The 27,694-nt window shown below is 44.9% G+C and overlaps 2 protein-coding genes across 10 annotated transcripts in view; one reads left to right on the top strand and one right to left on the bottom strand.

Annotated features, from left to right (window-relative positions):
- Positions 1-27,694, bottom strand: part of SYT7 (synaptotagmin 7) — a 271,753-nt gene that overhangs the window by 57,965 nt on the left and 186,094 nt on the right. The gene's annotated exons all lie outside the window — the stretch shown is intronic.
- The window catches only part of DAGLA (diacylglycerol lipase alpha), a 64,864-nt gene continuing 37,917 nt past the window's right edge, over positions 748-27,694 (top strand). For 3 of the 9 annotated variants that reach the window (XM_056353470.1, XM_056353469.1, XM_056353462.1), the window contains exons 1-2: positions 748-885; positions 22,914-23,053. The gene's annotated coding sequence lies outside the window, so the exon portion shown is untranslated. Of the gene's footprint in view, positions 886-6,277; positions 6,375-16,454; positions 16,578-22,345; positions 22,459-22,913; positions 23,054-27,694 lie in introns of those variants that run through there. The other 6 variants (XM_056353471.1, XM_056353466.1, XM_056353463.1 and 3 more) reach the window with 5 other exon arrangements.

The raw sequence follows: 27,694 nt of genomic DNA, 5'->3' as shown, positions 1-27,694 counted from the left end.
CACGCAGACCTGTAAAGTTATAGACAAGAAAACCTTATTTCCATTTCAGCCAGGTTATAGCTTGAAGCCTTTGGATTAAAAGGCAATAACCAGCCCTGGCCTGGAAACCTAAACCGTTGCTCTGAGGGTTGGAAGGGGGGTACCTCAGGGGTGGGCGGCTGGTGGCTGGCCTGATGGGCTGAGCAGAGTGGGGTCCTGGCCGGGGGGAGCTCCGTGGGGAGGGGGTCCTGGCCGGGGGGTTCGGGGGGTGTGTGTGTGTGTGTGTGTGATGTTATGCCACTGGGCCCTTCTCAGGGAAAAGGGATGCCAGGAGTGCCCGAAGCTGTCAGAAGGGCGGTGCTGGGGCTGGCCTGGCAGCAGCGGGTGGCCTCGCCGGGGGGGGACAAGGCCACCCCGATGCCCGCAGTGGGTTTAGGGGGGCTCTGGCTGTCCCGGGCTGTGGGGCCGCGATGTGCCCCTGGTGGGGGTAGGTCGCAGGCCCCCTCAGGGGGCTGCGTGGCGCCGAGCAGGGAGAGGTGAGGAATAGCCGGGGGGTGTGTGCGCCCTGGCTGGGGTCCGGCCCCCCTGAGGAGGGGGCGATGGCGGCCCCGCTCCTCTCAGCCCGCAGCGGGAAGGCCCGGCCCGCGCCGCTGCCTCGGGCCCGCCAGGGGGCGCCGCCGCCCCCTGTACTTACGCGCTCCCCCCAACCCCCGCCACAGCCGTCGCCATGGTGACCGCTGGGTGCGTAGCGGCCCTTACGAAGCTGACGCAGTGGGCGGCCCGGCACGGGCGGGGGCGGCCCCTGCACGGGCGGAGGCGGTGTTAGAGAATCGGGGGGCCGTGAGGCCCCCGGGATGGAGGTGGCGGCGGCCCTGGGCCTGCGTGGCTGGTGGCGGCGGCTGAGAGGTGAGGGGAGGCGGGAGGGTGGCGGCGACCCCCGTGGGCCTGGGGGGGGCCGGCAGCGCCCCCCGCAGCGGCGGGGCCTTCCCTGCGGCGGGCGGGCAGGTCCCCGGGCCGGGGTGGGGGGATGCTGAGGGGACAGGCGGGTGCTGGGGCGGGGGGGGACGCTCCCGGCCCTGGGCCCGGCCCCGCCGCGCTTTGTTCCGTCCTGGGGGCGGCGGCGGGTGCGGGCCGGACTGTGTCCGGGGGGCGCCTCGTCCCCCCCCGGCCGGGCAGGGCAGGGGCAGGGCGGCCGCCGGAGCAGCGCCAGCACTGCCAGCCGGCCGGGCCCGGGACGGGGCCGCATCCCGCAGAAAGGGGCGACCCTGCCCTGGGCGGGTGCGGACGGCACGGGGGGCTGGTGTGGGGTCCGGAGCAGGACCCAGGACCCCGGCCCGAGCTGGCCCTGGCTGTCAGCACCAGCCTGGTGCGGGAGAGCCGGTAGGTGTTGCTGGCTGTGCAGGGAGAAGCCGCCGGTGTGCGGAGGGAGGTGGGTGTGACACATGGATTCTGCCTCTCAGCCTTTATTACTTCTCCGCAGGGACCGCTATCTGAAACAGGTAGCTGGCACTGAGTACTCCGGCGACATGGATCTGCCATAGTGGTTGATGGGCCCTGACCGTAGAAATCCCCAGTAAGGGTCACAGAGAACTGCATGCTTAAAGTAAAGGATATATCACTCTGAGCTCTTGCAGCTGGGACGTTGCCAGACTGCTCAGCCAGCTTTCATGCTGTGCCTGTGCTGTGAATTGGTCCCTGCCAGTGTGCTCGCGACAGGCTTCAGTTACCACTTGTGATATAGGAGTGAAGACTGTCTGCAGGTCCTGATACGCAGGGTGGTGCTTACAGCCACATCCAGGTGGAAAAGAGCATAGTGATTGCCAAGGATAGTATAGGCAGCTCCTGGGATGCTGGGGTGTTCAAGTGTGGTGTACTGAAAGCAGCAAATCTCTGTTGGAGGGATTAGCCAGCGTGTTAAAGGAAATGGCTCTGAGGGAAAGTATAACCTCTGCCAAGGTGGGAAGTTAATTCACCTGCCGGGATAAAACTTCGTAATACCTGGTGATGAGTTGCTCCATCCCGCTGACTGTCGTTTTCTGGCTGAACAGCAAGAAATGTCTGTGCTTGTGTGGTCAGGCTGAGTGTTTTTAAAGTAGTAGTGGCTGGGAGATAATGAAATTGTAGGAAGTGGCTTCTGTAAAGACTGTCTTTAATCTCTCAGTTTTATGACATTGGCTTCAGTGAAATGTGTATCTAGTGGGCACCGGTGGAAAGCTTTCTAAATAAGAAACATTATCTGAGTGAAGCTATTTGTTTTCCTAGGTGTTAGCTTTCTGTGTCATAAGTTACATCAGGTTCTCAAAGCTGCTGATTAGGTCACTGCTCAGCCCAGTGAGCGTGTGTCAGTTTGTAGTAGACAGGCAGGCTGGTAATGGCTAACAGGGACAAGAAACATGAACAACATCTGCTACATGGTAAATAATGCATATAGCATGGAACTTCTGTAACCAAAACTCTTCAGACAAGAGTAGGACATAGTGCTCCCCTTTAAATCCGTAATTAAATAAAAGAAGATATTTGGGAGTTACTGTGTCTGCTGTTCTACAAAAATTTTATTCTCTCCATAATGTGCTAGAGTCAAAATTATACTTGAGAATATGAGCAAAATCTGTATTGCTAATACTGATTTTGATAATGCTGACCTGTAAAAACCAGATTTGATCAAAATTCCATTTGAACTTAAGGCTCTGGGCTAGATCTTTTTGACTACTGTCTGCAAAATCAAATCAGAAGTCACAGAAACAGGGATTGCTGGAAGTCCCTGACTGCTCGGTCATTGCTGGGAAATGGTTAATGAGAAAGTCAAGCTTCACTGTGCTGTCCACCCTGTTCCCCTTCTAGACTCCTAGGAAGGAACAGTTGTGCAACAGTGTGATCTGAGTGGTTAAAATTAAGAAACCTGCTGCTCCAGGAAGAAAAGTAGAAAGGATGAAAATACTCCCTCCAATGATAAAAAGCTATGTTAAAAAAACAGAGAAAAATAGGGTAAACCAAAATAGCTGTCAGTCTGTTTCATAAAAAAAAAATATGTGGATAGCAAACTGTTTAAAAAAGTTGAGGAGACTTGCCTTCAGCAGATACTCAGTGAGTGCATTTGCATTGTACCACGTTTGGGCGGAGTTCTACTTTTTATGAAACTTTTTCAAAATTCCTATAAACAAATAGTTACAACAAAAAGAATCTTTGTATGTAAGTGCACAGATGTGCTTTTGGACTTTGCATGAGAATATAAATGTCACATTCCTCGTGCGATGTCTACCTCAGTTTGTTCCAAGACAGGAGATTTTTTTTTATGTATCTGTTAAACACTGTGTGTGTCTGACCAGAAACTCGAGACATAAACTTGCAGGCCCTTTGACAGATCCACTTGACTTGCATGTTTTTATCAGTCTCACCCGTCTTTGATTCCCTTCTGTAAAAAACAAACAACAAAAAAACCCCACAAACAAACAACAAAAAAACCCCCCACCAACAACTCCCCCCCCTCCCAAAACAAACAAACAAACCCAAAACAAACACACACACACAAAACCCCAAAGCAAAACCAAACCAGTTTGGCATTCCCTGAGTGCAGAAGCTGTGAATTGCTGTTATATTCCATGTGAAGTTCAGGTGGTGTCTCTCTTTGTTCTGCGACCTTTAATCCCAGGGTGCTGAAGGTACAGATGTTTAATGATGTTTTATAGTGCCAAGTGTAAAGACAGGCAAAGGGATGTTTCCTATGCAGCCTCCTTAGAAGTTAATTAATTTTATGAGTTAGCTCATCAAAACTAGGTCAATGTAGTTTTTGCATTGCAATATAATTGTATTGATTTGCATAAAAAAAACCCCCAACCAACCAAAACATTTATACACTTCTTCCAAGCCTTTGTGACTTAAAAAACTCTCCTTAAAGCAACATGAATACCAATCTTTTGAGGGTCTCTTCCAGGCAAGGCCCATCAAGCTGGAGACCTGTAGGGAATACAGGAATGCTAAAGCTTGAGAGTAAAACCCCAGCATGCTTGGTACGCTGCTCAGCTTTGGGCAGATAACAGCCTTTCAGGCTTTGAGTCATTTACTGGCCTGCCTAAAATTTATTAAACTTTCTTGCATTAAACCAGCAGTGCTTCTGTTCTGTCTTCAGACAGGGGAAGGATGCTTGAGACTTGCCCCCTGCCTGGGTAACAATTGTATCTGCTCTAGAACAAGCAGCTTTTACTTCGGGGGGTCTGCACCCAGCTTTTCCTCTTGAGAGAACAGGGTATGTCCTGTTTCAGCTTGCCACCTAGGTAGCAGTAAATAATCCTTGGTTAAAACTAGCAGTCTCTCTGATCCTGACAGTGATCCAGCAGATGAATAAGTACATCCTGAGCTGGATTCAGTGTTGGACTTTGAGGAAGTTACTTTTGAGGAAGTCTCTTAAAGAGACAGAAATTGAGATGCTTGGAAGGGTGAAACTATTTTCATCTGCTCTTGGAGGGCTGCAGGGCTGGAGTTTGTCAAGAGCTGGGGAAGGGAGTTTATGAAAGTGTCCTTTGTGCTATCGGGAGCGTGACAAATGGACTCTTGGGATCTGCGGATAGCTTTGGGATGTTTATTCTTACTGGAGTAGATTCTTGGAGTCAATCAGACTTTTAACTTGAAGCTAGTTTATGCTGGTATTTTCTTTATTCTGCGCTGTACCTACGTGATACTGTTAATTTAAATGTTTGTCTGCCAGAGCAAACATATGTGGCATGTGTTTCACGGTGGTGGGAATTGTGCGATGCTTCTAGTCAGAGCTACATTCATTTGTTTTCAAGCTAATGCTTTGTTTTGTGTATTTCTAAAGAGAAATCAGAGGAAAAATCTTGAAAATTTGCCAGGTGTGGTATCTGTCCAGGTTTGACCTTTTAAGACACAAGAAACTGAAGTTATTTCGGTGATTTTGGTAAGAAATGGAGTTTACCCACTGAAACAAAAATCAAATTGCTATGTATTTTAAGAGCACAAGCATAGCTGGGAGTTGATAGTTTACTTGCAGGGCACAGACATCGACTCTAGAGTCTGCTCCCTTTGCGCAGCTGTGTTGATCCTGCTTGCTAGATCTCACTCTGCTTTCCAATAATACAATGTAATTTTTTTTGTCTCCTACCGCAGCAATTGCTCTAACTGTAATTCTGTAATGCAAGGTGCTAAGCACTTTTATTCTGCTAGCTTGCTTGGGTGCATAAATTTAAGTTATGTTGCGTGGCATCTTGATCCTAAATTAATTACAAAGTTATTTTGAATAAAATGCAGAATTCCTGCTGAGCTTTAGAAAAAAAAATGTGCCCTCTATCTTCAGGCATTTTTTCTGTCTTTTTCTTTCCTCCTCCTTATTCTTTTCCTTCTTCCTGCCAGTGAAAGGGGCATGGGTCCCTTACCTCATGCACTGGATTTCTTTGAAAAGATGTCAAGCTAAAAGATTAAATAAAAAAGCTTACTGATTATGTTTTTTCTTCCTTGCAGTGAGAGTAGAAAATCTGCATGGCAAGCAGGCTGCCTGACTAACAAGGAGTTTTGTAATGGGTTCTTAACCCCCAAGCTTCTAGTCTGTCTGCTCTTGCACAAATGCTTCTTTAGCTGGACTCATGCTCCTGCAGTCTCTTGTAGACCTCTGGAAGTTCTCCTCCCTCCCTCTTTGAGGAGGTCTGGCTTTCTGTCTCCTTCAGGTTGATTACAAATGCGTCTGGAATTGCATGAAAATTCATGGCTTTTAGTTCTGTTCAAGCTGTTAAATCAGTAGCCAGCCTGCTTTTGGTCCTTGCATGTTCCCTTTGTGTGAAATGAAAACTACAAGTAGATTCCTCAGTGATGTCTTTGACCTTAATAAGAATTTCTCTCTGAGAGCAGGATATGAGATGCAATCTACAGTCTTAAAAATCCTAAGTTTCCTCGTGTTCTTCATTTGCCATTTCATGAGGCAAACATGCTGTTTGGCAAGCAGTGATTAGAAAAACCCCATTTTTAGAAAAACCATTGTCTCTGAGTTGTTTAAACTGATCTCGTTTCCGTAACCTTATGCACAGATCGACACTGCTGCATCAGCAGTCATCTGGTGATGAAAAGCCCTCTGCTAGCGCGTACCTGCAGAGAGCTGCTGGTAGGTTATTGTGGGAATCCTGGCTAAGCCTGTTGGAGTGAAGTTTGTGCCTAATGTGGTATGTGGGTTTTCTAAATGTCTGCTGTTTCATAAGAAGTTTTGTGAGCTTCCTGTAGCTACGGGATTGTGGTGCTGTACCCACTTCCACTTTCTCAGAGTGAGAATGTCGTTGTGCCCTGAAAGGGGGTACTAGCTGGGAACGCAGGCGGGCACGGTCCTGAAGGGTACCTGTGTCAGCCCCTCTTCCTCCGCATGCTCCTTTCTGTCTGGACACTGACATTTTTATGGGGTGAGTGAGCACTGATGAGCCTTTTCAGGTGTTTGTTCTCTCAGCGTTGTGTGTGGGATAACTAATTTGATACAGTTTGGTGCTCTGGGACATGTGAGGAAGGTTTGCTTGGAGCATCTGAACGATGTGTGTCCTGTTACGGGAGAGCTTAGGACTTTGTGCTGCATGAGAGCAGAGGCTTGCTGATTCTGGAATTGATTGGATAAGATTCTTCTCACCTTGTGAAGACATGGAAAGATAATTTTAAACAGTGTTTACAGTTACTAGGAGTAATTAGCTAATTGATAAATATGAGAAGGCTACCTGAAATGAAGAGGTGCTGAGTGTTTGCCATGTCTTTTCTTCTTTTGTAGGTCTAGAGGTATGATTATCAGCACAGACCTGAGAGATCTTGAGTTTTAATCTAGAAGTTTGCTTGGATTTAGTCTTTTTATGAAGAACAAAAAATGTGCAAATAGTGTGGTGAATCCCTTGGGCCACCATAAATAAAATTGAACTGGACAATAGGAAGAAACAGGGAGATTCAAGACTTTGCTATTATAGTTGCATTGCAGTAAGTACAATAGAAATGGTGAGGCTGGCATGAAAAAAAAGCTCCAGTGCATTTCTACCTGGAAAGGTTTCCATTTGGCTCTGTCATGCTGCTCCATGTCTCTGAAAAGTTGGTGTTTATACAGCTCTGCATCTTTTAGAAAGAAGAATGAAATTTAGTATTATATCATGGCTTGTCTTTTCAGCACAGTTCTGTGTAATGCACTTGCTGGTGTTTACAGCTATGGATACAGCCTTGAAGTATTTTTGGAATATAGATTCCAGCTCAAAAGTCTGAGCATCTGGAGGCTTGTCTTTTCCCCATGTGATCTGCCAAATGATCTTGCAAAATTGTGCTGTTTTCTCTCATGGGAAATTAACTATTTCACCTCCCATAAACTAAAAGCAAGTCAGATGCTTCTTGTGAGTTTGCAGCATCTCAGCCACCCTGTGACTGTCCTGATATAGTGAATCTTACCTTCTAGTGTTGTCTTGCATACTGTATTTCCTGGTCATATCAGGGCCCCTTAAAAAGTGTTCTTCGTTGAAATTCAACCTAGTGTTGTGTAACTTGCCTTTATGCTTGGCTTGCCTTTGTAGGTGACCATACTGTACGTTCTTTCCTTTTTGAAATACAACGCAGACTTCAGTGTTTGAAAACTCAGATGTGAGAAGTAGTAAAGTGAACTCAGTGTAACTCTCCAGCGCTAAATGCTTTTGGAACAGTAAGCGGGCCACTTTGTTGTTTCTCTGCTGTTGAAATCAAAACAAGTCCTCTTTAAAAAAAAGTGTATCAGCCATTTTTCAAGAACTTCAGCTTGAGACCCTCTGGAAATGGCAGGGGTTTTCTAGTCCAGTGGTCTGTTTCTTGTTCCAGGATGTCCCTGCAAAGACTATGTGTCTTTCCGCTTCAACAGTCCCGTGTGACTGCTTTACCTCTCAGCCAGGTTTAACCTTTTAAACTACAGTACCCTTTTTGTAACAAGCATCTGGTAATGACAACCACTTCACTAAATGAGGGTATTCAGATATGAACCTCTGTCTTTTTGCTTGGAGGGGAAACATGTGCCCTTGATCCGAGCCAGAGGAAGCAAAAAGAATTCCCATTTGCTCTGCTGAATGGTGGTATGTTAACGTCCTTAAAAGAAAATGAAGAAGCAGTAATTTGCGACTTCTCTAGAGTTCCTGTTGTTGTAGCGGACGCTCTTTCTTCCCTGAATAGAACGGAGAATAATGACAGATTTCTTTCAGAGATTCTCTGTGTGTGCTATGGGATTGCTCTTCCCCTCATCTTTGTGATTTTCATTTATTTTTCTAGCAGAGAAAGAGGCTGCTCTTTCTTTTCAAGTCTTCCTTCCGAGGTTAATATGGGGATAAAGCTATTTGGCACATGAATAATGAAGCATATAGGAAGTGAGAGATGCCTTTCCTGAGATGTTACGTGCATGTTCTAAAACTGGAAAGAGCAGAGCTTTCCTTGAACTTCAGTGGCGTGAAAGGAGTGCCGGACAAGATGCCTTTGCATTAATTGTTGTGTTAAAACTTCATTCTGTAGGAAGCCCTGGACTTCTTTCCTCTCCATTTCATGGTTATTCCTGGTTCAATATCTTGCTTTTGGAAAACAGTCTTTTATCCTCATTGATTTCTTTAATATTTTTTTTAAAGCAAAAAAGGAGCACTCTTTCTTCCAGATCTGAGAGCAAACTCTTTTGAACACTTCAGGGGCCATAATTGAATTTAACTCAATAGGAAATGAGGACATCAACAAATGCACTGTCGTCCTCTGTTCTTCTAAGTGTTACTGGCCTGGAAGAATCTGAGGTAAAAAACTTTGATTGCATATAACTATTAGTTTGTCTTGCTTTATGGGACCGCAGTGCTCTGCTGATGGGAAAGAATTTATCGATTCTCTGAGGCCTTGGTCTGCCTTTCTCTTGGATGAGGGCGGAGGAATTAGTACAGGCGGGTTTGGAGGTGGGAACCACGTAGGATGCTGCAGAAAATGCTTGTTCTGTGAACGGATGGCTGAGTAAGTGTGGTGCATGCATCTGAAGTGCCTCATGGGAGCTTGCTGGTAATATTTACAGAGTTTGTGAATTTGGAGTATGCAGTGTATGAGTTTGCATGCAAGCTCAGGAGTGTCAGGTGTGTTTAATTTGCCCCAGTGAAGGGGTGCATGTGTGGAAGCTTGTGCAGGGAGGGGTGGGCAGAAACCTGCTATCTACCTCACAGTGGCTTTTCAGGTGATTTGGGAAGAAGCAGTGTGAACATGCATACTTGGCAGTTTCTCCAACTAGTGTGCAAGTCTGCAGGCCGTGTATTTGTCTATGTGCAGGCCATGTGCTTCCAAGTGGTTGATACGCACTGGGGAAACCGACAACTCTACCCTTGCCCTTCATAGTGTAAGGAACCCGTTTTCTGTCCCAGGTTTTACTGGCTCCTTAGGTTTTCCTTCCCTGGAATGGCTTGTAAGCCTCTAGTTAGGAACTTTAAGGTATATTGCATCTAACCTTTATTCTTTGGGACATACAATGCTTATTTTGTGATGAATTACTTTGACCAGGTCTTCAAGGGGATGATATCACTACAGAAATAGTGATTTTCTTTCTTTCTTTCTTTTTTTTTTTTTTTTCCTTCTACTGGGAATGGTAAAGAGCAGAGGAATTTAGCCCGCTGCTGTGTGCTGTCCTTTGTTCCAACAGATTGTCATATCCTTGTTCTCCTCCTGTGTGTTTGGGCCTGCTGATGGAGGAGCTGGGGGTGGCTGGGGAGGTTAGATGGATGTTTCAAGGTAGTAGGCGTTAGCAGAGAAATAAATCGATGAAGGAAGTATCCAGCATCGGGACAAGAAAAGGAAATGAGCTGTTACAGGACTTGAACTTCTGGCACAATGTGAATTGAAAGCCTGAAAAGGACTTGCTGCCGTTCTGCGTTTTGAGGGTTACGCTGTAGAAGCTGGGGAGGTGGAGCAGCAGATCCGTTCTGAGGCTGCTTTTAATGACTTTAAGCTCAAAAATATTTCTTGATTCAAGACAGTGGAAGGAAATTCACTGTTTGTTCTCTGAAATGAGTATGCATGCTCATATGAAGTGTTAGATTATTTTTTGAAGTTATGTGAGGTTTACTACTGGATGTACCTCCAAGGTAAGTTGTCTGGCAAGGCTGAGGACTGAATTGCTCAAGGGAACACAGAAGTCTCTCCAACACCGAGTATCCTGGGCTGTCCTTCTCTGATCTGCCTGAGCTAATTATTCTCTTAAAACATCGTAATGGACAAGTTAATGTCCTTTATGTCCCCAACTTCTGTTGTGTGTATGGTTTTCCAGCTGCTCTGCTCATCTTTCTTTTCTGGTTAGCTCTCTTAATTTGTTATAAACAAAAAAGAAAGACGTAAAAGCCCATCCATTATACTGCTTTCAAGTGAACAGAGGACAGGAAGAGACGGAAGCTCTAGTCTTGTCTCCCACTTAAATGTGTTCATAAGGAATAAGGTCTTTCATTCGTGTGGCTGCAGCACTAGATGAGGCATGCTTTTTGGCAAATAACATGGCTAAACTGAAAAGGAAGAAGTGGCATTGGGTTCTGTTGCTGTAGCTGCGGGTCTTTTGCTTTTTTGTGTCACTGCTTTGTATACTGTGGCTGTGAAATGAAATCCTTTTGAGTGCAAAAGCGTGAAAGGGTGTGGTTAAAGCAGTTGGGAACCTTTTCACTTTAAATTACCTGATTTATGACATGAATATCACAATGTTAACATAGATTTGTTTTGCAAACCGTTCAACTGTAAGTTACCTGGTGTTAGGCCAAAACACTCCCTCTTGACTAGCATGTGAAAATACAGCTCTTGAGCCTCTAGTCTACACCGCAAGGGCTAAAACTTCTGAAGAAAGAGTAAGTTGGACTTTCAGTTCTTTCAGCAGGCACAGTTTCTGTAACGTACTTCATCTAACATTAATATTTGAGGAAGTCTTTTTGGGTGGGGAGTGTGGGTGAAGCCCCTTTTCTCTTCCTGTTCTGGACTACTTTCATCATTCCAGTATGTCTGGGCTTGCAGCTTTTGTGTTGGCAGTATGAACTGCAGATCAGTTTTCTGCCTTTGCATCTGAAGGTGCAAGCCTCTCACTGCAGAGAAGGTGCAGTGCCAGAGGGTGGGAGGCTGGAACTCCTGGTTGCCCAAGCCTGGAAAAGCAGGAGATCCTGTTTCCAAAAAATGCATCCCTTTTGTTTCCCTGTTCTTTAGATGAATATGCTGGTGTCTGCTCAACTGCTTTGCACCTGACTGCTGTCTCTGTACAGGAGTTTTCCAGGAGTTTGCATTTCATAATGGAGTTTTTGTTTAAACTCTAGGTTTTTTGACAGCAAAAAGTGATGGAAGCCAATTAAGAGAGAGGAAAAGGGAGAAAGATAATGATGATCCAAGACTTGGTGGCCTTTAGGACTGTGTGACTGCTACTCCTTTTCATAGGGAGCAGGAGCAGAAGAGAGAAGTGTTTTCTCTCTTTTATTCAAATATGCATAGTGTTCCTGCTGCAGAGGAGCAAGGCTACCAAGGCTTCATTAGGTATTTCTGTTATTGGAAAGGGAGATGAGGTTGGAAGTGGTTGTCTCTTATGTTCCTATGGGAACAGATAGGAGATGCAGGGGCTTGAATTCTCAACTATAAGGGGATTTTGCAAGAAAGGTGGGAGAAGCATTTAATTTCTGATTTCAGTGGGAAACTAATATTCATTCTCTCCCCAACGGGCGTCTAACAGCAAGTTTTTTGCTGCTGAGGAGGAGACAGGATTTTGTGCAGTGCCTTCAAGGCTGCTTCACTGCTGCATGGCCACAGAGTTAATTACAAGTTGGACAATGAGATGTATGAATCCACCCTGGTGCTATTTTACAGACTCAGCAGTTCAGCGCTCTTTTTGTATGGAGAGGGGCAGCAAAAAGACCGCACGCGTCTGTGGCATGAGAATGCAAATACAACTCTGTTCCACACAGCAGTTGTACTTGTGGAGCAGGGTTAGTAACCCAGTCTGAATGAATGCTCCAGGCTAAACTATTTTTGAATCCACTTTTACCACCCCATTTAAAGTAGATAGATGTCTTTACCCTGAACATCTTGGGTTTGTTCCCACTGTGCTGAACTGCATCCTGTTGTTAAAGCAGTTCCTGGTGAATGCAGGACTGCCCAGTCCCGTTGAGCATGCCTCTCTTCCCGGGGTGGTAGCCAACGTGCTGTACGTAGGTTCTGCCTGTTCAGAAAGGTTGGGTGGTTGTAAGATTCATGGTCTAGCAAAGAAAACAGCTGCATGATGTGACCCAAGAAGAACTGCAGTCCCAAAGTCAGGTTGCTCTGAAAATTGAAAAGGAAGTGACAAAAAGAAAGGAGCTTGATTAATGAAGAGGATTAAGTTTCTAACAGTAAGCGTCTCATTTCCAGCTAAATTCACTGGAAAGCACGTACCTGCCTAGGGGTGGTGCCTGGCTGGCTCTGGGATGGGTGCACTTCCTGGTTACCAGCAACAGCTTTTTTTTTTTTTAAGAGAAGAAATCTGGTGGTTTTGGCGGTTTGCTGCAGTAGCTAAAGGCTCAGGGAAAGAAGGGATGTTGGTCTTCAAGTGGACCTTGTCAGGTGAGTAAAACCCATCGTTTTGCACTTACCTCTTAGAAAAAAAGTCCCCTTTAACGTTCTTACTAAAGGGGGATAACTGTCAAGTCTTCACTGCCCTCAAAACTATAGGTTTTCAATTAGTCAGTAACTGGCCATTAAATGATACCTGCTTGGTACTTAAACTTTACTGCACTGCGCTTAGTGGGAGTAATACTGTTTCTTCATAGTACTTAGATTTTTCTATTAGAAACATTGTAGAATGAAATTTGAATTGAGGTCACTTAGGTGTGCAGAAAAGTTTTAAGTCCTTCAGTTAAACAATGGCTTTGCCGCCTTTTAGCCGCCTCTGTAGCCTCTATACTGAAGGTGCTCACAGAAGACTTGGAACTAGTTAGAGAAGGTGATTTCAGCCTCCTTGTGGCAGGGGGAGAGCCCACCCTAGAAATGTGAGGGGTTTTGAGCTTCTGTTCTTGACTGCAAAAAATCACAAAATTGTATCTCAGGCTTTCCTAAAACTGGTGTGTTAAAAAGCTGTAGGCGCTTGAAGAAAACCTGAGTATTAGTTGTGTGCTGCTGGTGCGTGGCTCTGGTGTTCTCCAGAGATGGATAGCACAAAGGTCACACTCTGCAGCCCTTGTTGGCAGCCTGGAGCAGGAACATAATGCCTGGTTGCTGTCAGCTGACAGAGGGGTGTTAAAGTGGCAGGCTTTTGCTGTACTCATTCAGTGTCTGTAACATGTTCCCTCCTAGTCTTCTATTTGATTTTTTTTAAATTTTTTTTTTAACTTCTGGGTTCTTTGACTTCCATCCTGGTAACATTTTTGTTTTCTAAATCATTTTCCAACTGACTGGGTTAGAAAGTAAGTTGTTACAAATCTTGTTAGGGGTTGCCAGATCTGGTAGCCAAATGGAGGTGAGACCGCTTGAGGCTGTGGCCCGGATACAGCTAAAAGTGAGGCTAAGCATGTAAGTCCTAGTGGCCCACACATAGATAAACAACACGTACATGAATGTACATATATATATATGCTCTTCTGTGATGGCCTGGAGAGGAGCCAGGGCAGAGGCTTTGCTTCTCTGTCTAAGTTAGTGGGGTTCCTGAGCCTACTGTAGTGCCTCTGCTTCTGGAGATGAGCCTTTGGTGGGCTGGTGGCTCCTGTGGGGGTGGGAGGAGCAGTGTGAGGGTGTTACTTGAGTTCCTCCACTTGCCATTGTGCGTCTGCGTAGCTGAGCTTTTTGTCCCATGACCTAATGCATTTCAGGGACCAGGTTGTGTCTCTGCCCCTTCCCTGCTTCTTCATGTCCAGCCTGTCACTGGAAATACATAATTTTTCCATTTTGCTGATGGATGCTGATGTCTCCTCCCTGGCTTATTAGGGTAAAGCATAGGAAAAGGAGGAGGAAAGGAAGAAGACATGTGTAGGCTGCAATTTAAAAACTACTTGTGGAAAGGGAGTGGGGTCGTTCTTGTGTCCTTTGTATACTTTTTTCTTTTTCTAGGGTAACCCTAGTCTGACAGCTGGAACACCTTTAAAATTTCAGTGTGCAAGGAGAGATCATTTGAACTAGTGGTGAATTATTCATAGTGTCATTCTAGCAGTATTCTTACTCCAGAGTGATCATTTTGGCCTATTGGTATCATTCCTTCAGCTGAAGTAGGATACTGTGTGCTAATGCATGCGCTTCTACTGGACACTGATCCTAGCTGTGACAGAGGAGTACAGTAGAGGAAGGAAGAAGCCTGCAGATATGATTTTTTTTTTTTTTCCCCAGTTTAAAGAGTGCTTGAATTCAGCATGTTGAGCAAGTCATTGCTCAGAACTGGATGCTGTAGCAGACTGTTTTCTGGGTCTGTCTGCTCTGCTGTTTTCCTCTTTGCAATGAAAATAAAATCATAAATTATCTGTGCAGCTTTCTGCCACATGATGGTTTGGATACTGTGCATCCTAAGGTATGCAAAAAGTCAGTTGTTTGTGTGGATAATAGCAACACTAATGTATAAATAAGAATTCTTCATTATCTTGCTTCCAATGGTAACCTAATCACTAACTGGTTCTAATAATAAATTCCCTGTATAGTGAAAATACTGCAATATTTTCATCAGGCAGCCTTTTATAATGCACCTCTTGACGTGTACCCCCAGTGGTACAAGTTTCAAGTAAATAATGCAGAATACTGCGTGATGGATGGCTGTGTGGGGGACAGGCCGGAGCAAGGTGAGCGCTTGGCCGAGTGCGGATTCTTGAGGTCACAAAGATTTGAACGTCAGATGTTAAAGCATAAACTTACTTTTTCTCACTGGGGAAGGTGTGCCTGTGGGGTGTGGGAAAGACTGTCAGTAAGATTGCTGTGAAGGTATGAGAAGCTACCTGGCCTCTAAATTCAGTTGTTACCTAATTTGTTACTGAGTACTTGGGAGATCCCCTTCTCAAAGAGACTGTGACTGCAGTCATATTTTGGAAAAGAGCTGGAGCCATGTGACAAGGCTTTTCTGTAGCTTTTGTCCTTGCAAACTGTTGTGCTTGCAGAAGATCTCAGACTGATTTGAAGATAAATTTGCCGGTCCTGTGGGCAGTGCTTGGTGGTCTTGCGAGGTCCTTGAGGAGTTTAAGTTGAGCAAAACACTTCTGTGAGAATGCAGACATAATTCCTATAATTCCTTTTGAAAAGGATTGGGAACATTTTCCTGTGTTGCCCATAAAAGAACTGTAGGAAATCTCAACTTGAATGTTTGTGCCTGTGTTCAGAATTTAAGTGACTGAAGAAATTGAGGGGGGCAGGAAGTAGCACAGGATTATGATGCAGAAGAGCTCAGATCTGGACTAGGCTTATGCCTGATGCTTAGGTGCTTGATTATGCCTTAATCAGCTGAGTTAATAGCAATATAATATCGCTTTGAGGCCTTTAGCTCTAATCAAGTATGAGGATCTGAATCAAGTACTACAAATTAAAAAGTTGAAATAAAGGTGGTTTTGCAGGCTTTGAAAGTTCACTTGCAACAACAGTAAATTAGTTACCAAACCCCAGATGTTGTGTTTGTGATCTCTTCCAAGATTATTATGACATTCTTACCAAGGACTGTTTCAGGCATTTAGTTCTGAAGCCTGACTGGAAAGTTTGAAATGAATGGATACTTCATGGTTAACTGTAATAATAATTAAAGGAAAGGGAACAAAGTCCACACCTAGACAAATCCTGCAGAAGACGTTGCCACAAAGGCACTCAATTTAATTACAGGGATAATGATGCATTACCCTACAGCATAAGAGGAAAAAGTGCTTTCTCTTCTAATAGCCTAAAACTGTTTCGGCTCAGAGCCAATCACTTGTCCTGGAGTGTATCTGAATAAACAGCTTTTTTTTTTTTTTTTATAATCCTGTTTGGATTATAAATTCAAGTGTGAAGGCTCATTTAGCATTTGAAATTCTTATCTGCCAGACAAGAGGAAAGGTGGCTTCTCTTACAGAAGTCAGTTTAAAAATGCATCCTTTTCCAAACAGCTCTTGGAGTAGTGATCCTTTCCATTTTCTGAGCATGAGCCTGCCTCTTAGCAAGATCTCTGGACGAGATTTGGGGTCAGCTTCTGTTCTTTATCTGTCTCATTGATGGAAAAGTGAAATGGCTTTCCTTTGTTTTACAAAAACTGCTAAGTTATTGATGTCTTAATTTTCCATCAGAAGTTAGTTCAATAGAGAGAGATTTGGACTGGGACCACCTGGCTTTTGTCCAGGACATACAGCAGCCAGGTCCTAGAGCATTCATCCTCACAGCTCTTGTATCTGTACCTGGGAGCAGATAACAAGGCTATATATACAGCTCTGAGGATGACCCTGCTGACTTTCTCCAGGAAAGGTGACACTTTTTCTTGTTCAATTCAGACAGGCAGTGGATTTTGGGGATAGTTCTAGGAGTGTGCTATGCCAGTGCACCCTCGTTTCAAAAGAGAATAGCACAACTGAGCCAATTTTGAAAATAGGATGCGTGATTTTTTTTCCAGAGGATCTGTAGCTGGGTGCCAGGAGAGCTGTGTGGCTGGACTGCTTTGCCTGGCAGATCTCTTCATGTGTTGCTTGCAGGTAAGATGGCTGGTCTTGTCTCTTTCTCCTTTGCAGTTCACTGGCACCAAACTGATGTCATTTACATGGAGTTTGTACCTAAATTTTGTCTACTTGTCTTTGGCAGCGAGAAGTACCTAGCTCCTTTCCTGATCCCTCTTTTGTGATCCCTGATCCCTTTAATCTTATGTTCATGGCTGTCCTCTCTATTTGAGTAACCATGGTTTTGATTTACATTCTGAATGGTCTCCTGCAGCTCTTCTGTACCCCCCACCACAGTCCTAGTAGTCCACAACATGAGTTGGTGGAGTCCTGTGTGTGGCTAGTTCATGTTCCCTGCACTCTATTAGCCTTGGGGAAGAACTGTTACTGATTTCCTTTCGGTATAACTAGTTTTTAGCCACAGAAACAGGCAGTTGCAATCTGTGCTTTTTAGTTTATGTCTGCGCAGCTGCTTGAAGCCAAGGAATACTTTTTCAGGGTGTTTCTACTGCTGCAGCTTTCCTCTTGTCACATGGGACGTCTGCTTCTGCCTCACCTCCTTTCACCTCGTTTCTGTCCATTTTGGCGAAACTCATTCTAGCTACAGAGCTGGATGGCCAAAACGGTAGTGACGCTGTCCCTGTAGTGATAAGCTCTTCTAGCTCCTGCCATTATAGAATCATCACAGAAAGGTTTAAGTTGGGAGGGACCTTAAGGATCATCTAGTCTGACCCCCCTGCCAGGGGCAGGGACACCCCCCACCAGCCCAGGCTGCTCCCAGCCCCGTCCAGCCTGGCCATGAGCACTGCCAGGGATGGGGCACCCACAGCTGCTCTGGGCAGCCTGTGCCAGTGTCTCGCCACCCTCACAGGGAAAGAATTTCTTCCTAAAATCTAATCAAAATCCACCCTCTTTCAGCAGCTGTTAATGAGAGAAAGTGATCGGTATATGGAAACAAGGAGGATGGTAGCAACAGGGACAAAAATACCCATCTTCATGAAAATAGCAGGGCAACCCTTGGGACAGGCTAGCAACACTTTGCTTGCATCGAGATCTTATACAATTAGCGCCACGCCATGCCTGCATTTGTATGAAGGACTGTACAGTAATCCCTACAATCTCCTTCATCTAGCCCCTTTGTGTAACCTTCTAGAGCCAGAGTAATGAAATAACAAGCTATTTACTGCTTATTTGATGTTCCTGTTAGAGGCCCAAGGAAAGTCATCTGGAAAGTATGCTGCAGCCGGGATTTTGGAAGAGCTGTAAGGTAGAGTAGAAAGGTGTAGGTGGTCAGCATATCAAGGTGAAATCTGAAGAGAATTGGGGAGTGCTAATTTAGGAAGTGTGAAAACTTGGGCATGCTGTGAGAAGGAGATGCATGGTCCTCTGGCAGAACAAGGGAATGTGTGGCTGTGCTACCTGTAGTACTGATTTTGCCAGACATTTGGGGAGCAGAGGATGAGATGGTAATTAGCTGTTCCAACTCCAGGGTCTATAGCGATGAACCCACAGAGAAAATAAGGAGAAGTCATCTGTGAGCCCTGTGACAGAACAGGAAAAAAGTTTGACTAAATATGTGTAAGGAGGAGTAAGGGTATTTGCAGGACTCTGATCTGGAAAACTAGAAGACTACAGAACTGAAGTAGGAGGTCTTCTAAAACTGAACTGTCTAATTCAGTAATTACTGACCTAGAAACTGAATTCTCATCTACTGGCTGTCCCTGGGGAGCAGCAAGAAGGGATACTTGCCTGGTGAGGGGTGGGCTGGGGTGCTTGCTGTGTAACCGCTGGGCAAGGCGCAGCCACCAAGGGCCTGGGGATTTTGTAGACGAGCTAGACGTGCAGATTCTGTGCTGTATGTGTGTGCAGAAGGTGCTGCGTGTGGGCGTTGTGGAGGAGGGATGTGTGTGCTGGTGTTTGGAAGTGTAGCTAATGGAGGCTCTGTCTGAAGAGAAGGGCTTTTTAGCTCTGGGTTATGGAAAGATATATATATATATAAGGCTTAAATATGACACAAGATCAGAGAAACCTGGGCTTGATTCATCCTTGCTTACATAAGCAAAATGAAAATAGGATTCCTGCCTTCTATCACATGCGTCCAAATCTGAGATTCAGGAAGAGTCTAGCTACTTCAGCTTGGCAAGATTCAGCCCAGGATTTCAGTTTTATCTTGCTGTGTCATTAGGGAAGCACTGGACGGACAAGAATTTCTAGGAAGAGGAGGAAGCGTTTTGAGCCGCTTTTCCCAGCGATCGGTGGTACGTAGAGGTATGGGACCTGTGCTGCTCTTTGCTTCCTTGTGCCTCTTGCAGCAGTGCTGCACGTATGTGGTTACAGCATCTTTATCTGAAGCGCCAGCTGGAGAAAGTGGCTAGAGGGAAAGCAAACTGACAAGTCACAGGGGAACTGCCTGGATTTGATTTCCACTGGGTCTGAATTTGGGACTTAATTTTCTAAGCCAGGAGGGAGTTGGAGCTGCATGCACTGATCAGTTGGTGATTTTACTTCTTGCAAGCATGCTGCCCTCTTCCTCAGTGATCTCCTCTGGGCTGCTAATGGACAACGAGCCTTTTGGGCTAGAGAACAGCTGTTAGCAGCTGGAAGGAGGAGCTCTGCTTGTCTCAAGATACTCCAGGGCATTTTAGCAATAAAAATGTGGAGAAATAAATGGAGGTCTGCAAAGCAATGTAATCAAGGGAAGCCACAGAAAATGTGGGACTGAAAGAGAAAACTGAGTAAGAGAATGACAGAATGATTGAGGAGTGGGTTGCTAAGGGAGGGGGAAGATGCATAAAATCTAAAGGATTGGGTGAAGATACAAGGGAAGCTTTTGGAAAGTGGCGTGCATACACGTGTGTGTGAGAACAGGACTGCTCCTAACATGGATAGGTGCTTTTACTAACAGGTCTGGGACCACGCATGAGAGAGGAGCTGTGTGTAGAAGCACGTTGGTGTATGTGTACCTGCGGAAGGAGGCTGCTCTTAAAGTTCATGTATATACTGAGTAGTGTGGACTTCAGAGGGTCTCAGTGAGGGGACTGGGATTTGGATTCCTGCAGCACCAAGCCCTGGAGGGTGTTATTTATAGCAGCAACCACTGAGGCAGGAAAAGTTTGCTCAAGCTGTCATTTGCGTGAACCCGAGCGCTGGAGTCTAGCTCTCCCTCCCTCCTGCTCTTGCTTTCTTCAGATTTTCACTGTAATTAGCAAGCCTTACATGAGCCGGGTCAGAGCTGGCAGCTTTCTTTAGAAGACCGTGTTCTCCAGGCAGGAATAAGGAAAGATTTTTTTTTTTTTTCTTCTGGGAATACTTAGCCTGATCACTTGTTTTATTTCAAGGGCTGTTCTCATGCACTGAGGTGGAAGCCACGAGATGGGAGGGGCACAACCACATTTATTCTGAAGTTGCAGCAGCAGAAGCCAGTATCTGAAGAATTCAGAGTTAGGCTTTAAATGTTGGCTTTGAGCTGAGGAGCCTTAGAAAAAATCTTTCTAAGACTCTAATCTGTACTAATTTGGGTTTTTGTCTAGGATGAGAAAAGCATGTTAGTCAATACAAAGCTGTTCTGCTGTTGTTTACCTTGAAAGCTTGTTTCCTTTAAAATCTGGAAAGTTTCCTTCTGAGTACCGAAGTGATGGATTGAGAACAGCAGAGGGTCAGTGTGCAGATACAGGTGGTTAATATCTGTGTTTCTGTGAAAGACGGTGGCAACGTTCTGCTGTCATGTGCTGTAAGGCCTCTTGCAGTGTATGTGGGTAAGAGATATCCAAGTCAGGGAAATTTCTAAGCTGAAATTCACAATTCTCTGCTTCAGGATTTTTTAGCAAATACTGTGCATTTATGCTATGTGGGGTGTTACATTAAAGGTAGCTACTGCTGTGCTGTCGCTTGGGTTGGTAAAAATGCCTACCTCTTGCCTGCGTGTGTGTTCATGCATTCTAAGCAACACGAATACGCCCTTCACCAGATAGAGCTCATTACTTTGGTGTTTGATCTTTGCTTCATTAATGCCCCAGGGTAGACATTCAAGTGAAAGTGGATATGCTCCGTGATACGAGCACGTGGCCTGGATTCGTGCCAAGAGAAGCCCTCCTCTGGAAAGCAGGAGCCCTCTGGATGTTAGGAGCGTATTAGACTTCACAAGATTTTGTTGGAAAAAATGAATTCAGGGGTGGTTTCTTTTGAGGTTAATTCTGTGAAGTCAGAATTATACTGAGGAGGGAGAATGATGGTGAGATAGATTTAGGTTTCTAAATAGGATGCTGTACATACTGCTTTAGATTTTGTTTTATTAACTAGGTGGTCTCTAAGGTCACTTCCAACCCAAGCCATTCTATGGGTTTGTGTGTTTGCAAGAATAACTGATACTTCTGCTTGCAGTATGTCCTGGTGTTAGATTAATTTTTCAGTGAAGGCTGTAAGAAATCCAGAGTTACAGGGAAGAAATAAAACATTCTGCTTTATAAGGTGCAAGACTAATGCTCTCAGGAGGACTAAGCTATTGGAAAGTGGAAACCTGGCAAGGTCTGGGGAGTAATGGGAGAAGGCAGACATGTCTATTTCATTGCAAATACACGGTATTTTCAGGGATATCACAGCACTGGAGAATAGTCCCTCTCTGAAATGCTGCTGCAGACTGAGGTGGGCCTTGAACAGTGTGTTGGTGTCTGTTTACTGGGAGTTTCCTTCGAGCATTGGAGGGAGGTGGGTCAGGGATTGTGGGGGACTGGTAGGAGAGGTGGACTTCTAGGACTTTGTGGGTTTGGAGTGACCTGTTAAAAGATAGTTGTGAAATAGATTAAGTGCATCTGTGGGGCTGTTTGTGGGAGTAGAGATATAATGGGAGAACATTTAGCAAAGGATAATTCATTGTGAGTTACAAAAAGCAGTCCTTAGTGGTGATGAGATGGAAAACCAGTGAGAGCTTAATTGCTTGCATTGTTTACAATAATCTAGAGAGAGCTCTTAAATTCAGCTTTCATCCTGGGTGATTTAAGGACATGGCAGAATATTCATGGCCTGTGTGGTATATGACCTCGATGACCCAATATTTTCAGTCTGATTGCTAGGAATGTAAGATACAGGTATGTCCTTGCCTAAAGTAAAGAATACGAAGCCAAAGTGGCAATCTGAACTCAAGTGGAGGCACAAGCTCTCCCATGAGATTGGCAGATCCATTTTAGTGTGAATGTGAAAGCCCAGAGACCAGGGGAGCAGCATAGGTGTCAGATGTTTGATTAGGGACAGAGCTGTCTGCCCTGGGTCCCGTGATCACAGACATGACTGAAGGAAATCACTGAAATAAACAGGCAATGCCAGTAAAATGAGAATAGATTGGGTCTAAGTAAGACTTAAGACCCTTTGAAGCCAATTTTGAACATAGTTGAGCCTGGCAGCTTCACATAGTTAGCATCCCCATCTGATGATTACAAATCTTATTAAGAAAAGGTTTATTAGGGTTTCATCTACCGAAGAGCTTGCCACATAGCAGTGATTCTCAGCATTTGTGACTTGCAGCTGGGCATATACCTGCCTAACTGCTTAATAATGGGATGTGAGAGAAGGAAAAATCACAGGATAAGTTGTAGTGGATTCTGAAGCAGAAAAGGAAGCGTGATCTGTGAACCCGGGGGCACAGGGGGCTGCAGTGTGGAGTGAGAAGCTAGAGGCCCTGAAATTCTGCATGTTCCCCTCTTAATCCCCTATAATGTTAGGGGGGAGGGAGAAGAGGGACTGCTTTTAATTCCTTAACATCTTTCCTTTCCAGAGACTTCTTTCCTTGCTGTATCAAGCAGTTCTTGGATGTGAGCAGAAGCCAGCATTTTCTCCTTCTATCCTGATAGTTGCATGTGGAGGAAACTGCTCCACAGCGATTCCTTTACCTCGGGAGCCTTGTGCTGCCTCTCTGCTGCTTGAATGGGTATGCTTCTGCTCGCCAGCATGCTTTTTGGGGAGGGGAGCAGGGAAGGACTGCCAAGGAGTGGTGTTGACCGCATACTTTTCCCGAGTTTGGCACTGATCTTCGGTTCTCCCACTTCTTTCGCTCTTCTCGTATTGGCAGCGGTGGTCCGTTTAGCTCCCGTAGAATGACTGGTGGCTTTCCCTGTATGTGACTCATCCTTTAGGGAATTCCTGAAGCAATGAGTCAAGTTATTGGGAAAACTGTTTGCCCACTAGTGTAAACTAGGGAGCCTGCCTGTGGCATCATAGAGAGGCAATTATTTTTTGGTGTGGCTGGGGTTGTCCTCTCTCTTCCTAAGGGCAGGTCACTTCAAGATGAGCTGTAGCAGGGATACATCACTGAATATATTTATTTTCACCTTGAAATATGCTCCTCCTGATGTTTTTTTTTTTTTTTTCTCCTGTTTTTTTAAGGTGGCTGATCTGGTAAGCATTCCAGGGTGGAGTAAAACTGACCAATTTGAATTTGCCAGTGTTGTAGTGAAAAATAGCTTGCCTAAAGAAATGAGGCGGTCAGATTGGCACCAGTCAGCTACATCTGAAATACTCTTTTCGTAAGTACCATTTACCACTTTGTTCTGCCCTGGCTGACTTAATCCAGCCCTTGTTATTTTTGCTGTAGACAAATTAATAGTTGTGTGGTTTACAACTGTGAATTAACAAATTTTGAATATAGCTGTGGGATATTACAACAAAACCAAAGAACTTTGATCCCCAATAATTGTGTTCAGGAAAAACTAACTATTGTACCGCATATGTGAGCGTGGGTTGACCAGGGCTGTTAGCATTGCTTGCAGATGCTAGTCAGATTTGGGGTGCCCAGCTGCTCAGCATTTTTGAAAGCAAGGTGCTTGCCATATCTGCAGACTTGGGTCAACTTACCCAAACATCATCTTTCCACATCCTTTCCCTGCTTTATTCAAAGCCAAGCTTTTCTTGTCACTGGTTGCTGACTATTAAGATCTATTTAAAATACAAAATTAGTTTCACTTTTTAATACATATTTTCCCCCTAGCAACTTGGACATTATTTTTGCTCAAGCTTGGAATTGTCAGAAAGCTCAGATTGTGGGCTTCGCTAGCACAAAATGTAGGTGGCTGCAGATATGTCGGCATTGATACAACGATTGGGTGTTGTTTTTAACTAAATTGGTGTCAGCAGACTTGGATTGTGCTCCTTCTCCGCTCCTAGGTTTTCAATAAAGTGGCTCATTTTAAGGTAAGCTTATCTGTCGACTTCTGTTGTTTCTTGACCAGTTATTCATGAAGACTTTTAATATTCTATAGTCTGACAACTAGGAAGCTTGGAGTTAAATTGTGCTCCTGCTGAGGTCAAGGAGAAAAGTACTAGTAATCTTGGAGCTGTTGTGTGAAGCTTTTTTCATGTCTCTAAGATCGTAATTCTTCCTTTAATCTAGGCAGTTGAAATGTCTCATGGTAATTGATAACTGTCTTTATGTACTAAAATGAAAGCGCTTTTAAGAGGACAACTGTGCTTGTTCCCTGCAAACTTCTTTATTTTTGCCCATGGACCAATCCTGGTCTGTGGGGGTATCCCAGCTGGAAAAAAAAAAGGGGGAAGGGAGATTTCAGATCGTGCTCGTTTGGGTTTTTTCCTATTTACACACACACCCCTTACTGCAACTAATACAGGTGGCACCCTTGGCAATCCACTGATGAAGTGTGCTTGCTGGCAACGTGTACGCTGCTCATGAGAGGGGTGCTAGAGGTGCTGCCAGGATAGTGGTGTTCAGCTTGTGTACCATGAAACAGAGGGGTGCAGAGATGGAGGGTGCCAGGGGGGATGCTGAGAACTGTTGTGATCTACAGTGTCATCACTTTGTAGGACTGTGATCCCTGGGAACAGGCTCTGAACTGATGCCAGTTGACTAGAGGAGGCATATTCCAAAGTAGAGAATTCCTTTCTTTTCTCTTTAATTCAGTGGATCCCTTACCCTGCTTTTAGCTGGTGAACACAAGCTGTGAATAGCAGTGTTTTGGTATCGTTTAACTCTACTTAGGACCTCTCTAAACAAGGGGATTTGCAAGATAATACTGTGAAAACACCACCACTGTGGGCAAGTACATGCTAAGCACATACATTGATTGTTCTGTTGTCTCTAATAAAAAAATAGTCATTCAGAAAATTTATTCAGCTTTGCAAAGAGTAGTATTATTCCTTAAGGCAGCAGTGGTATGGTTAGCCAGTTGTCCAAAATCAAATAAGCCACTGGCACAGGCTAAAGGTGAGACTTCTCTGGTTCCTCTTGCACCTTTGTGTGTGACTGCATTGAATGGAGCTGTTGCAGAAAAATGCTTGAAAACGTGAACCCTTTCTGTGCAGAGCCCCAAAATCTGACTTAAATATTTTAATGGTAGAAACCCTTTTTGAAAATACTCGTGAATTTTGATGTCTCAATTAATGACTTAAGCTACCTGGGATTATCAATACTATTGTGCAAAAGCAGGTGATGCGTTAGGGTTGGGTCAGCGTTGGTACCTTTGCATTGATGTGTGGGAAAATAACCAGTCTGGAGTGAATAGCGAATGTGATACTAAATCTTCTGCATTAGTAGTAAGGTTTTGAGAGCTAATGTTTTTTTTTTCTCATGAGAGAAGAGGGACCACTTAAGAAAAACTAAGAGGCTTTTGAAATTCAAAGGTATAAATTGTAAGGCTGAGAGGTTCAAGATAGCAGGTAGGAGATGTTGTCTGTGTTTGAAGATGGCATGGGACTCATGATACCTATTTCTACTCAAGGCAAGAGGTGTTTGGAGTAAGGGACAAAGGGGATGGATTTAAGCAAGGAGCACATGTGCTTAGGAAACATTTTGATGTGTTTATGCTGTCTGAAACAAAGTGGCTTTGTGAAGAAATATTGATAAGGAATGAGCTGAGATGGTAGGGAAAACGGGCCAGTAGTCTGTTCTTGTTACTGCCACTATATTCTTGTGACTGTCACTGTTGTACTTTCAAGGGTGTATTTCTGCCAGCATTTATGATTTAAGCTGGTGGGACATACAGGTAAGTTCTTATCCCCTGGATTTTGAAGGTCAGTTTATACTGAGATGTATTTTGGGTATTTGTGTCAGTGGGCAGTATTGTAGTTCCAGATCTAACCTAATCATATTAGTTCTGTACTGATGATATTGTAGTGAGATGATTGTGGTGCAGTGGCCTTATCCTGGGGGAGCTCCAGCTGAAATGTGCCAAGCCACAAGAGGCTTCTTGAACCTTTCCTTTCTCAAACCTGATGGCTTAGTCTCCTGGTTCTAGCGCTGACTCATTTTATTTCCTTCTCCTTGGAAAATGGGAGACTATAAAGGAGAATCTTAAAGTAGGTATGAAATTGATACTCCAAAATTAAAGACCCCATTGATTTTTGCCAGCGTTCCCTGCCCATGCTGACCAGCTTGTGGCTCATTGTAGATATGGCTCTTAAATGTAACACTAGTACACACAATATTCTTTAAAGTAGAGATCTGTTCCCTTAATCATATTCAGTCATGCTAGAACTATCCTCACAACCTTCTGGCAACTGCTGTACCATCTCTACCCAGGGAAGGAGCTTTCTGTGCAATTCCTGCAGGCATTGCTCTCAGTAGGTATCACTGCCACTTGTAAAAGGCAGCCCTGTCTCGGAAGAGCTCATCTTTGGTGCTAATTTGTCCCCACCTTGTGAGGCTCTGTTTGATATTGTATGTGTTAAGAGGGAGGAATACCTACCTACTCACAAGGTACTCCAAGGTATTCCCACCCTGGGAGGGCACTTTTAGAAAGTTTGGGTGTTTTTTCGTCTGTCCTGCTACTTTCTGCTGTTTCTTGCTAATGGTTGAATAAATTGTACAGGGGAGATACACAGCAACAGACCTTGCAGTCTCATTCACACTGCATGCCAGGTCCTGCAAGAGGTACTGGAGGAGAGATGGGCCCCTGTGTGTGTAGATAGAGGCAAGCAAATGCCTCCTAGCCAGCTTCAGGACATTTTGTATGGATGTAACCACATCCCCTCCTTCTCCCTGCAAGGGAAGAACAATTCCCAGATTGTGAGGAACCAAGCTCAGAAACAGAAAGAGTTCCATTTAAGGCCCTTAAAAATAGCTGGAAGAGGACTGATGAAGTTTGATCCAAGTTTTAATTGATGATTTCTGTCAAGTACAGTAAGTGCTTATAGAAAGGCGTGCTTAATGGGAACAGGAGGTTTCTGTAAGCTGCAGGGGTGATGACTCAACCCGAGGTAGAAAGCCCGTGTCCCATGTGGGACGTGCCTGTGAGGAAAGGAAGGATATGGAATTCAGGTAGGGGTGACTTGATGGGGCTGGAACCCTATCTGTTAGTCAAGTGCTATTTCAGGGGAAGTGTTTGTGTTTTATGAAGCAGCAGATGTTTAAGGGTCAGGAGCTGTATAGTTAAGCATGCTGAATATCATTTTTGATGACCCAAATTTGACAAACATGGTTATTTTAAAATGCTGTTGCTTTTTTAGTTCAGTATAGAAACACTTCGGCATCTGCAAGAAGTACAGAGAGCTTCAATAGCTCTAATAAATAGCTACAGAAAGAGGAGAAATGCAGGTATGCCGGCAAGGACAGAACATGGTCCTGTTGGTAGGAGGTGAGGAAGGACGTGCAGTACTGTGGAGGAGTACTTGCAGTTGCCTTTTTATGTGGTAGGAGGCAGAAGGCAGTTCTAGAGGACACTACTGGATGGAGTTAATCTGGCAGTGTTCACACACTGTCCTGGGCTACTTGGGTGACTCTTGGGACTTACCATGGAGATGCCCCTGTTCTCCTCTTGGTGCTCTTGAGTCAAGCTGCAGCACCCATGCTGCGCCTTTGGGACAGGCGTCTCTGGATGCCGGCACAAGGTGACCTGGTTGCCCTCTCAGGGGACAGAAGGTCCCTGCTGCAGTAGCACAGGCCAGGGGAGGAGCCCAAAATAACCTCCAAGGAAATGCTGCTGTTGGAGCTGCCATGACACGAACATTGTTTCGGTTCAGTTTTCCGGGTGGATTTTCCTAAGCAGCTCCAGCAGATGGGTCTGTGATAGCTGGCAGTCCTGGGCTATGACTTCTCAGCGGGACAGTAGGTTGGGGCTGGGACATTCCCTGGGAACATGGTGGCATTTCAGCCAGTACTGCAGGAGCGTGTCACTGGGAAGATCGGCGTGCCAGTACACATTGCTGGATTTCTGCAG

Source organism: Falco biarmicus, chromosome 10 (genome assembly GCF_023638135.1).
Source record: "Falco biarmicus isolate bFalBia1 chromosome 10, bFalBia1.pri, whole genome shotgun sequence".
NCBI classification, from domain to species: domain Eukaryota; kingdom Metazoa; phylum Chordata; class Aves; order Falconiformes; family Falconidae; genus Falco; species Falco biarmicus.
This window is presented reverse-complemented; position numbering and strand designations above follow the sequence as displayed.